The sequence below is a fragment of the Primulina eburnea genome, chromosome 15 (assembly GCF_022965805.1).
Source record: "Primulina eburnea isolate SZY01 chromosome 15, ASM2296580v1, whole genome shotgun sequence".
Lineage (NCBI taxonomy): Eukaryota > Viridiplantae > Streptophyta > Magnoliopsida > Lamiales > Gesneriaceae > Primulina > Primulina eburnea.
The window spans coordinates 5,242,920-5,256,304 of NC_133115.1; positions in this window are offsets into that span (position 1 = coordinate 5,242,920).

Consider the following 13,385-nt stretch of genomic DNA (forward strand, 5'->3'; position numbering starts at 1 on the left):
ATAAGATTGTCAGATTCAGACCCGAGATGGCAGACGAGTGGAAATTCTACGGGAAGGGTTCCAGATCTCGGATTCCCTTGATTTCGGCTCTTACTATGAACAGATTGTTACAGAAAGGAGCAGATGGTTTCTTTATTTATGCTGTAGACATGCAGAAGTCGAGCCCGGCATTGGCAGATCTGCCAGTAGTACGGGAATTTCCAGATATTTTTCCAGATGAAATCCCAGGATTACCTCCGGTTCGAGAGGTAGATTTTAGCATTGAACTTGTACCAGGTACCGTTCCTATTTCGAGAGCTCCGTATAGGATGGCACCTATTGAACTAAAAGAATTGAAAGCACAGTTAGAAGATCTTTTGGCCAAGGGATATATCAGACCTAGTGTATCTCCTTGGGGCGCTCCGGTGCTGTTTGTGCGAAAGAAAGATGGTTCGATGCGATTGTGTATAGACTACCGGCAACTGAATAAGGCAACGATCAAGAATAAATATCCTTTGCCTAGGATTGATGATTTATTTGATCAGTTGCAGGGATCCTCCGTGTATTCGAAGATTGATTTGCGTTCTGGGTATCATCAGCTCAGAGTTCGAGACATAGACATACCAAAGACAGCATTTCGAACTAGGTATGGACATTATGAATTTATTGTCATGCCTTTTGGTTTAACCAATGCTCCTGCGGTATTTATGGGCTTGATGAACCAAGTGTTTCAGAAATATCTGGATGAATTTGTCATTGTTTTCATCGATGATATTTTGGTGTATTCAAAGAACAGAAATGAGCATGCAGAGCATCTCAGAATTGTTTTGCAGACGTTGAGAAACGAGCGACTGTATGCTAAATTGTCAAAGTGTGAGTTTTGGTTGAACCGAGTTGTATTCTTGGGACACATTATATCTGGAGATGGTATTTCTGTAGATCCGAGTAAAGTTGAAGCTGTGATCAGTTGGCCAAGACCGACTTCTGTACCAGAAATACGCAGTTTCATGGGCTTAGCCGGATACTACAGAAGATTTATCAAAGATTTCTCCAGTATTGCAAAGCCAATAACTCAATTGACGCAAAAGAATGCACCATTTATTTGGTCAGAGGAGTGCGAGTCTAGTTTCCTAGAACTGAAGAAAAGGCTGACTAGTGCTCCAGTACTGACGATACCTTCAGGTACGGGTGATTTCGTTGTATATTGTGATGCCTCTCACAGAGGTTTGGGATGTGTTCTTATGCAGCGAGGCCGTGTGATCGCATACGCCTCGAGACAATTGAAGCCACACGAGATCCGATACCCCATTCACGATTTGGAATTGGCGGCTATCGTATTTGCATTAAAGATTTGGCGTCATTATCTCTACGGCGAAAAATTTGAGATCTTCTCCGATCACAAAAGCCTGAAGTACCTATTTTCTCAATCAGAACTGAACATGAGGCAGCGTAGATGGCTTGATCTACTGAAAGATTTTGATTGTGAAATCAAATACTATCCCGGAAAGTCAAATGCAGCAGCAGATGCCTTGAGTCGAAGGGTATGTGCCTTGTCCTTATCGACGATAGGTGTTACAAAGTTAGTTGAAAGTTGCTGTTGTTCTGGATTAGCATTTGATACAGATAAAAAGCCATTATGACTTGCTGCTATCCAAGTTGAGCCCAATTTGATTATGAGGATCAAAGAAGCACAAAGAACCGACCAGAATGAGCAGAAATCAATCCAAATGGTCAGATCAGGGCATGTATCAGAATACCAGGTACGAGATCATGTGTTGTACGTGAATAACCGTCTAGTTGTGCCAGATATTGCAGACTTGAGACAGCAGATTCTGACACAGGCACATTGTAGTCGGTTCAGCATTCATCCTGGTGGCAGAAAGATGTATAATGACTTGAAGACACAATTCTGGTGGAAACAGATGAAGTCAGACATCGCAGAATATGTGTCTAAGTGTTTGAACTGCCAACAGGTAAAAGCGGAAAGAAAGAAGCCGGGAGGGTTACTGCAGAGTTTATCGATTCCAGAATGGAAATGGGACCACATTTCCATGGATTTTGTGACGAAGTTACCTCGATCATCCAGAGGCTGCGATGCGATTTGGGTCATTATTGACAGGTTGACCAAATCTGCTTGTTTCATCCCATATAGAATGACGTATAGACAGGATCAGATGGCGGAGATTTATATTCGAGAGGTAGTCAGATTGCATGGAGTGCCGAAGTCTATCGTATCAGATCGTGATCCACGATTCACGTCACACTTCTGGCACAGTTTACAGCAGGCCTTAGGTACGACATTACACCTGAGTACTGCTTATCATCCTCAGACAGACGGACAGTCAGAACGGACTATCCAGACACTAGAGGATATGTTGAGAGCCGTGGTGCTATATTTTGGCATTAGTTGGCAAGATTCCCTACCTCTTTGCGAATTCTCTTATAATAATAGCTATCAGACGAGTATCGAGATGGCACCGTTTGAGGCTTTGTATGGCAAGAAGTGCAGATCTCCGCTATACTGGGATGACGTTTCAGAGGTACCAGAACTTGGGTCAGATATGATTCGTGACATGACAGAGAAGGTGAAACTCATTCAGAAGAGGATGAAAACAGCACAAGATCGACAAGCAAAGTATGCCAATATCAGACGTAGACCATTAGTTTTTGAGGCGGGAGATAGAGTATTCTTAAAGATTTCTCCATTCAGAGGCGTTGTTCGATTTGGCAAACGCGGGAAACTATCTCCTCGATACATTGGTCCTTACGAGATTCTTGAGAAGATTGGCGATCGAGCTTATCGACTTGCACTTCCTCCTTCTCTATCTGGGATACATGATGTCTTCCATGTATCGATGTTGCGTAAGTATATGCCAGATGTTTCTCATGTCATTCAACCTGACGAAGCTGAACTTGATCAGACTTTGAGCTACGTGGAACAACCGATACAGATTCTTGATCGGAAAGAAAAGAAACTCAGAACGAAGATTATTCCACTTGTTAAAGTTCAGTGGAGTCGTCATGGCATCGAGGAAGCGACGTGGGAGACGGAAGCAAATATGCGACAGAAACACCCTGAGCTATTTATATGATGTAAGTATTTATTCAGTTTTAGATAGTAATGCTGTTTTAAATACTTTGATTGATTTATTCAGTTCGAGGACGAACTTATGTCTTAGAGGGGGAGAAATGTAATGCCCTAGATTGAATATGAATAGATAGAAATTAAGAAATGTAATGCCTGAGATTGTTGGAGGTAGAACAGACGGGGCGAAACGATGCGGGAAAATATGAAATTTTAGATGTGCAAGACCGCACCCGCGGTCTGGCAAGCACCGCACCCGCGGTGCAATGAGCAGAAATTTGTAACATTCCCGTACCCACACCGCAACCGCGGTAGAACTAGACCGCACCCGCGGTGCTGAGACCGCACCCGCGGTAGTTACATGACCGCACCCGCGGTCATCACTTGTAAAAAATAAAAGTTCTGCCGAAGTAACAGCGCACCCGCGCTCCGAAGGGCACCGCACCCGCGGTCATGCGTGGCTTATAAAGAATGAGCCATGTGTTCAAACCATGCAACATATATATAGAATTGTCTCGATTCTTTCTTCATTTTCAGCAGAAGGGGTCGAGAATTCCAAGGAGAGAAACTTCATTTCTTAGACTCTGTAATTGTGCTTTTGTAAGATTTACTCATCCAAATTTTAATCCGACTGCGGTTTTGAGCTCCTCTCGTTACTAGCTACAAAGTGATGTAAGTTTTATGTAATTTCAACAGGTTTTGAAATTCAGATGTTTAGGAAATTAGAATATGATAGTTATATTGTGTTCTTGACGTATTGAGCATGATATATTCGTAAACAGATCAAAGAAATGATATCATATGTATTTCCTATGGATTTCAGTAGGATTTATGAATTATTGGGATAGAATTATTGTGTTTTGGATGAATATTGTATTGGATTATGATTGAGAATGAGTTAATGTTGATATCTGTTAAGATTTGGAGTGACCGGTATCGAGAATTACGTCGTTATGCCGTCAGATTTTATAGAGATCACGTGGTGACTTGGTTATGTGTTGATTTAGATTAGAAATTGATAGAGTGCGTATCCACATTTCCATTTCAGATTCGTATTGACGACCGTGACAGCGATTCTACGACGAAAGGTATAGTACATGTTTTGTTTGGGGAATCACGACTCAAATGAGATCACATTTGAGTTTCCCAACCAAAATCACATACTTGTTTTATTGTTCATACCTTGATATGATTATGATTGTTATAGATTTGTTTATCGAATTTGTATGCAGATCTTGCTATGCTTTGTTTACAGATCGTGTAGCATTGCATTATGCTTGTTTACAGATTTTGTATTCATGCATTAAGATAGGGCAGTCTGGAGATCAGGCAGACTACTAGATGTTCGGCGATATCTCAGCTTAGGGGAAGATCACCGCCCCTATTGTAGACGCGGATACAGATCAGGCCGAAGTCTAGGAATAAGACGTACATCACCTCGATTGGGAGGGTAGGTGACAGACAGTGACGTCTTATTCACAACGGGATCCCTAGAGTTCTAGTCGAGTCGCATCTAGACATGATTAGACTTGCATTGCATGATTTTATATGAATGACATTCATATCAGCATGTTTCATGTTTTAGATTGTTGTATTGCATGTATACATGTTTATACTGGGATTTGTTCTCACCGGTTTTCCGGCTGTTGTTATGTCTGTATGTGTGCATAACAACAGGTGGGGCAGGATCTGGGTCACGACAGAGATGAGCGATGGACATAGCGTGGTGATCACGGGCCTAGCAGATGGACTAGTAGAGTTACTTTTATCTTGTACTGTATTTCCCTACTAGTTACAGAGGATGGATTAAAACAAGAAATGTTGTATTCTATGTTTGTATATTATGTTTTCATGTTGTAAAATAAATAAAGAACTGATGTTGTTTAGTTACATTTGAGTTAATGTAAAAAGCGAAAATTTGACCCACTTTTATATTATTGATCCATTTAATCCCAAGATAAAGAATTAGAGCCTGGGTCCCCACAGCAACCTTCTTTCAAAAATACAACAACCAGCAGCTTTTCTCGAATCTCAAGTTTTCAAGGAAGTTTCCTCCCCGCTCCTCCGGTGTTTGTCCGATGCGCGTATTTTCAAGTTTGTGAGCCTATAAACGTTAAGGCACGCTATGTATCTTCCTTTCTCATCATGCATGCTGTAATTATATGCTGATATGCGTGCCAGGGTCGAAGGTTTCTTAGTTCTTGCATGTTTAATCGTTTATGCATTCGGTTTGTCATAAAATCCACATGTTACGCATACAACTCACGTTTTTCTTGAATAGGTGGTGTAAGGGGATGCTGATCTGCGCGTTAGGGGGCTGAACACATCAGGGATAAGGGTCCTAAGGGCTGGAGTCACGGCTTGGTTGAAGGGAAGGGTAGTTAGGCGAGTTGGGTTCAGTTAAGGCTTGATTTGGGGAGATCGAGAGTTTTAGTGGGTGCAGCCGTGCATGGCTCGTTTCCATCCAAGGATCCGACCCCCTTGGGTTCGTGACATGGCTAGGAGAGGGCTGTGAGTGGCTAGCTGTAACGCCCAGACATTCGTATGCATATGATGTAAGGTAATGATTATGATTAAGTATGGTCATTATTCCTTTTATGGTTTATTATGATGAACGTTTGGGATATGCTATGTAATGGTGATGGTTTATGACTTCAAGATATGATATGAATGGTATTGAATGATTTAGAATGAAACCGAGAATGTATGGGTAGAATAGAAAGTTGATATTTAGCCAAATAAGTAATAGAAGTGCTAAAACTGTATGAAACTGTGGCAGTAGTTGTGGTTTTTAGCATAATGTTTTGTATATTGATCCAAATGATGTGAGGCCACTTTCATTAGAAAGATAACACATAAGGCTATAACTTTCTTATTTTGAGTTTTGTCCAAATCATTGTGGAAGACTAGCCAAAAGCGCCCCAAGTGTGTCGTGTGTATCGTCGTTCTTCCAGTGACACATGTTGGGAGATTGAGCATAACTTTTTACTCAGACCTCCAAATGATCTGAAATTTGGAGGGATTAAAGATAAGACATAGAGCTACAACTTTGTAGTTTACCATTTTTCCAAATTATGACGGGAAGAGGCGTTTCGGAGGAGATCTTTGAGCAGGCTGTGCGCAGAGCGGCGCCCGAGCGGTAAGAAACTACCGCCTGAGCGCCACTGGTTCTGTTTTTTTGGTGTTTGGCAGAGAGTTCCGCGCTAGGGCGGTAATTTATGCCCGCCCGGGCGCCAGGCAAAGTGTAAAAACGTGTTTTGGGTATTTTTAGGCTTAAAATCGATTGAGACTTCATTTTTCTTCACTTTTCTTCTTCTCCTTTCTCTTCTCCATCGATTCCAAGCTAGGGTTCTTCATCTTCTTCTTATTTTCTCTTTATATCAAGTAATTAATCTTCAATCCGGAGTTGGAACTTCACCTTTTTAGTGAAAGGAGCTAAGGTAAGTTGTTTTGCTTCTTGTTCTTGAGTTTTTGTAGATGGTGAAGTTGGGGATTGGTAGTTGTGATTGATATATTGGATTAAATGATCATTAAAGGTTATTATTTGGATGTTGATGATTAGTTGTTGGGTTCATTGTTGTAGGATCATCGTCAAGGTTTAAGAAACCAATTGCTCCAAGTGTAGTAAGTGGAATCATTTCTTCAATGCATCACATGATCCTATATGTATGAGTTTTGATGATTTTATGATGTTAACTCCTTTCATATTCCATTCATGATATATATATGTAAATATGTATATATAGTAGTGCAATTATATGCATTTTGATTGAAAGGAGTTAAACTTTTCAAGATGCCTCTAATGTGTTTGATAAAATGCTTGAATGGAGTTTTATATGATTGAATGATTGAATTGATAGTGATAGTAGCGGTGTTGCCTCTGGCAATTCTAAATCCGCAATGTAATTGGCCAATTAACGATGAAAACATGTGCTCTCTTATAAGATGCATTTTATGCATAGGTACATGTCCCTCCTATAAGATTCGTTTTTACGAAGAGGGTTAGCAATGAATGAACTATCTTATAAGAACTATCAATTCTTCAGTTAATCAATAAAAATGAATATCATCCTTATGTATTGTTGTATTATGATTCTTGACGGATGATATTAAATGATGTTTCGACGTTTATGATCTGATGAGGTTGACGTTTTCAATAAAATGAAATGGAGGCTACATTTTATGTTTTACAAATAAAATGATATATATGTATCTTGTTAGTATTGATTCCATTTGCTGAGTTTTATACTCATTCCAGTTATGTTCATGTGATGCAGACACATGTAAGAAAGAATGATCATCCCGGAGTTGTCGAAGCGAGAGAAGAGAATATGCCAAACTTTGGAGACTTTGAATGGATGTTATTTTGTTATTGTCAAGCTTTTGACTAGTTTGGAAAACATTGAAAATCTTGTTTTTCTCTTTGGTTCTGGCAAGATGTGTAGATACTTTGTTTACTGCTATTTGATGTATATGAAAATCTTTTGCTTGTGTATTATGTGTTGTTTGAGACATGTGGCATGTCCTATTTACGGGGAGATGCTGCCCAAATTTTTTAAATGTACACATTTTCTCCAAATTACATTTTAAAGCTTCCGCATTAATTACGTATTTTAATCACGAGTGTTACACTAGCCGTGGTCCATAAGCTGCTCGAAGGGCGTGGTGCTAGGTTGCTCTCGAGTGGTTCGAATGTAGGTTATGGTGGATGGTTGCGCACGTCTGCGAGTTTGGGGGATAAGGGCGTGGTTAGGCCTAGTCTAGGGCTGGTCCAGCCTAGAGTCTAGCTAGGGTCAGGTTATTCGAATTATGGTGCATTAGTGTTCGACCGTCCCTGTTGGAGAAAAAATTCAGTAAGGGCCAAGGGATTTTTTGAGGGTTCTTGGTGGTCTGAAATGGGTTGTTAGGGGCATGGTTACGCATTATTAAGTCATGGTTTGCGTTGAGAAAAAATTGGTTGAGTTTCAGGTTGATTTGGATTAAAACCAGGACTTCGGTCCAAATTAAAAAATGAATCGAATAAGTTTTGAATCAGGCTCGAGTTTACGTCTAAAAAATATTTGTAATTATGTTTTAGGATGTTTTAAGAAGTTTGATAAGCTTCGGTCGAAATCTAGAGATTCAAGGGTAAAACAGTCATTTTGGGTTTTCAAGAGCAAAATGTTCATTTTGCACCAGGGTCAAGTTTTTAGCCATGACAACGGCCTAAACACGTTTTGACATGTTTTAAACATATATATTATCTTGAATGAGAATTTTTATGTAAATATGAAAAATACAATGCATGCTTGGTTTTAAGAAAAATTTACGTATATGCATAGTTTATTAAGTGATAAATATGATGTTATGTTTTGAAAGATGAGAGTTGGTTGTGACTAATACGATGACATGTAAGGCCAGAGATCAGTGGACGAGTAATGTTGTCGCTGATGTCCCCCGTGGGGTACCGCAATTACATGTAGATGGATCCATCGAACATGATAATATGAAAGTCACAATTAATGAACTGAATTCAATTAAAAGAAAATGTATGCGTATATGATGATATGATGAGATATGTTTTGACACGTTATGCTAATCTACGACACGCTTATGCTTTTAAGTTCATGAAATGTATTTTATTACTTTATTTTTCACTGTTGTGTGTTATATGTAGTTGTTATACAGGTGTGTTGAGTCTTAAGACTTGCTAAGCGTGATTGATGCAGGTGAGCATGTTGATGAGGAGGCTGGAGGTGCCGAAGTCTGATAGGTAGGGCTGGATGTGTGCACATGAACCCGAGGACCACATTTTCCGCACATAATGTTTATGAGATAGAAGTAGACCTGAATATTTTTATGCATTTATTTTATTACGTTATTGGGCATTTTACTATATGGGTAGTTTTGAAGATTTTTACACGTTTCTTATCGCATTTTTTTAAAAACGTAAGTCTAGGTTTGACGATTTATTTATTATTCAAACACAGTGTTTCTTTTTGGTTGATTATTGTTATGCTAAAAATATTAATTTTTAGTAGTATTGCATGTATGCATCTAGATTTAATTTTCAAGTATTAGCTTTTAAAAAAAATTATAATAAAATTTTAAACAGCAGACGTTATATTTAAAAAAGTGGTGTATAATTTTATATTATAGTTTTTTTAATCTATTTTATATTATAGTTTGATCAAACCTAATATAGTTATATTCCACAACTTTTAAAAATAACAAAAAATTTCCATAATTTAAATATGGAAAAGAAGTTATCTATTTTTTTTTTTTTTTTTGTAAAACTATTACTTATCATACAAATAATTTTCACTCTTAGTCTATTACCTTTTTTTTCTTTTACAGTTTTAGTTATTTTTTTAACATGACGTTGATGTTAAACAAATGTGATGTTGATGTGTCATTGGCATATGTAGTGACACTAGCACTCAACAGTGCAAAAAAAAAAACCAAAATTTCCAAAAAACGGAAAATACATGACTAAAACTGAACTTTATAATTTAAAATACCAAAATCGAAAAAAACAACAACAATAACCACCATATATGACAAGTCTTCCATCGGGTGATAATGATAGTGGGTTGCTATCGTTTTAGCCATCCAAGAAATTCTTGGTAGGAAGAAAACATGTGTAAAAGGGATCTAACTTAGTAAATGCTTTCAAGAATCAATCATTACCATAATATGTCTTGTCAAATTCCAAGAATATAATTCAAAGAGTTGACAATAATAATGATTTATCAAACTCCAAGTTTATAATGGGGCGGCACTCCAAATTTTGAAAAACTGAAAATATCGAATAACCGATGATTTGTAGCGGTTGGATTAAGTTTTGGGAGTTGTATATGTAGACTGAACAATCTTCAGTTGAGCTAGTTTTTAGGGTGAATCTATGTTCAATTCTATGATTTTATCAATCTCAAGTTTTATACGTGATCTCGGATTCGAGACCCGATTTTTTATTTTTTTTGGCTTATGGCTAGTGAGAAAAGTTACTGAAGGTTTTATTATAATGTAATTATGTTGATTGTGAATAATAAATTATCATTATCCATTAATAATCCTAATTTCACGTGTGAAAAGACAATGTTTCATTTGACAATCTTCCTTTGAGTTCCAATTGGATGAGCCAAAATGAGTGGTCGATGTAACTTTTTCAAAAGCCATTTGAAATTACTAGTTAAATAAGTAATTAAGGGTAGACTCGTTGCACTCGACAATACATAAGAAATTTCAACTTTTATTCTATAAAATTATATAAATCTATAATTTTTCCCTCGTTTGGATCCATTATTATTATTTTAATTCGGTTGGTTAAGCTTACATATATTATATTATTAAGGGAAGGATGGACTTTTACATTTTCAAATGTAATGGAAAAATATCCTCATTTAATAAAAAAAATTATGAAAAAATCTATAATACTAGCTTTTTCTTTTTGAAAATGATAAAACCAGATATTTCATTTACTTAAACAAATCTCGCAATCCATGTCCAAATTCTTTCTTTCTTTCTTTCTTTCTCCCTCAATGTTTTCACAAGTTATTTTTATGCTTATATGATACAAAAAAAATAATAATAATGTGTGTTTGTCAAACTGAACTAAATCGGATTTGATCTGCAATTTGAATGTTATTAAATTGATCTTAGCACAATAATTTAGCTACTTTTCACTTTCTATCTTTTTTTGTCATAATATTGGTATGACGACAGATATCAGCAATATTCAGTGTTATTTCATCCTTTGACCAAGAAAATGAACTAAAAATCTATTTTAAAAAATCAAGTTATTGTACTATGACCTCACTCTTACCAATTAGATCACTTGAAAGATTATTTTATTTAAGCCAATTTGCAGGATTATTTTTTATGAAACACGGCTATTTTTTTCTACTAAAAATATTATTATTTTCCAACAGTGACAATCTTAGACATGTATATTTAGAGATCACAAAATACAATTAATTTATGTATTTATTTATATCTAATGGTAAAATTATTGTTCATCATATATTATATTTTTTCAATTAATTATATAAAATTATCTCTTGGACAAGGAATTGCTGCATTTTAATTTTTTTTTTAAAAAAAATTTAATACTTCTACTTTCATAAATCGGTCTAACTTGAAGGAATTATTGTAAAATTATTTTGAAGAAATAATTAATAAAGAATTAAAATGTTTAACTATTTGAAAAAATATCTATTATTTGTTGGAAAAGTTGGTGTCGGAAGGAAAAAATCAAGGTGTTCCCACTTCCCCCACTAAGGCAAAAGCAAGAACAAAGTCTAGAAGTTTAGTTTTGATAGTGCATGCATGTGCTATGTTGGAAGTGATCAACAAATGTGTACTTTCATTCAACTACTATTGGAATCAATAATTAATCTAATTATCGGGTGAACGATCGAAATATATTATTTAGATTACTGTGAGGTTTTGAAAAGATTGAAGTCACATGCATTGTTATTAGTAACTATAATTTTTCGTAAAACGAAAAGTACTTGATCCGTAATTATATCAGTTAGGGGTCGATTCTCATAAATTGAAAATCAATGCAAATATTGGATAGACATAATTTAATTATTCTTGGTAGGAAAACAATATAAACTTGATTTGGATTGATGTAAAATTTAAAAATATTTGAATTATATCATTACTATATGTTATAATTTTTTATAAAACAACATACGCTTAATAGATCGTACCTTTAAACAATCGGTCAGTGTTTTTCCCTGGTATATGTACCTTACTTCTTACTTATTTAAGTTAAAATTACAATTTCTTGAAATTTTGTATATATCACTAAAATTCGGTGAATGGCCGGGTCTTTATTAATAAAAATAAAATGGATTAATAAATATTACCCGACAAAAGATTAAATATTTGAATAATTAGCATCAGTCATTAGGATAATTGCTTTTTGAAAGTTAAAAAAATGCATTTTCATTTTATTAAAAAAATGTTATATATCTGATTGTAACGATGGAACTTTAACCTTTTAAACCGTATAACCGGATATCATTTTCAATTCCTCTTCTAATAAAAGCAATAATTACCCCTAACACAAATTATATTTTAGCGTACGTACAATTTAGGTCCAGCCTATAAAATTCATGACCCCTTCATACTTTTTAATAATTAAATAAAAAATACGATATAATAAAATAATAAGTGTATGATCTAATAAAGAGAATAACCTAACTCATGCAAATTAAACAAGTATCAGTCGACCTAATGTGATTTCATAATCATTTCGATCTGCAAGTAAAAGCGAAAAAGGTTTAAAAATGACGCAAATCAAATCAAGATTAATTTGGGGATTGCATTTCGAAATGTATATTTTGAATCTTCCTAAATTTTTTTAGAAAAATGATTTTCTTGAGGAAGTTCGTGATTATCCTTTGAGATTTTAATTAATTGTCGTCAAATAGGATGTAAATGAACCGAATCAAGTCAAATATTATTAAAAATTTTAACGTTCGAATTCGGATCGAATTAAGTATATCCAAGTTCGAGCTCGATTCTGTAGGACCGATCGCTTGCCGTTTTGCCAAAAATTATAGCTAGTGGTAATGATACAACTCAAATCTTTAAACCTCACAGCAGCTCAAGTACCACAGTTCGATCGCTCTACCAAGTAGGGACAATTATTGCACCCAACAATCTCTCTCCCAATAATTACACTCCTTGCAATCAATGTGAATCGAACTCGTGATCTTGGCTCTGATACCAATTATAGGACCGAGCGATTGCCGCTTTACTAAAAACTATAGCTAATGGTAATGGTGGAACTCAAATCTTTTAAACCGCACAGCAGCTCAAGAACCACGGTTCGATCGCTCTACCAAACAAGGACAATTATTGGACTCAACAATCTCCCTCCTAATAATTGCACTCCTTGCAATCAATGAGAATCGAACCTGTGATCTTGGCTCTGATACCAATTATAGGACTGAGCTCTTGCCGTTTTACCAAAAGCTATAGCTAGTGGTAATGGTGCAACTCAAATCTTTTAAACCGCACAACAGCTCAAGCACCACGGTTCGATCGCTTTACCAAGCATGGACAATTATTGCACCCAACAATCTCCTTCCCAATAATTGCACTCCTTGCAATCAATGGGAATCGAACCCGTGATCTTGGCTACGATACCAATTGTAGGACCGAGCGCGTGCCGCTATACCAAAAGCTATAGCTAGTGGTAAAGATGCAACTCAAATCTTTTAAACCGCACAACAGCTCAAGCACCACGGTTCGATTGCTCTACCAAGCAGGGACAATTATTGCACCTAACAGATTCGAAGCTCGAAAGTTTTAAATTGTTTTGCTC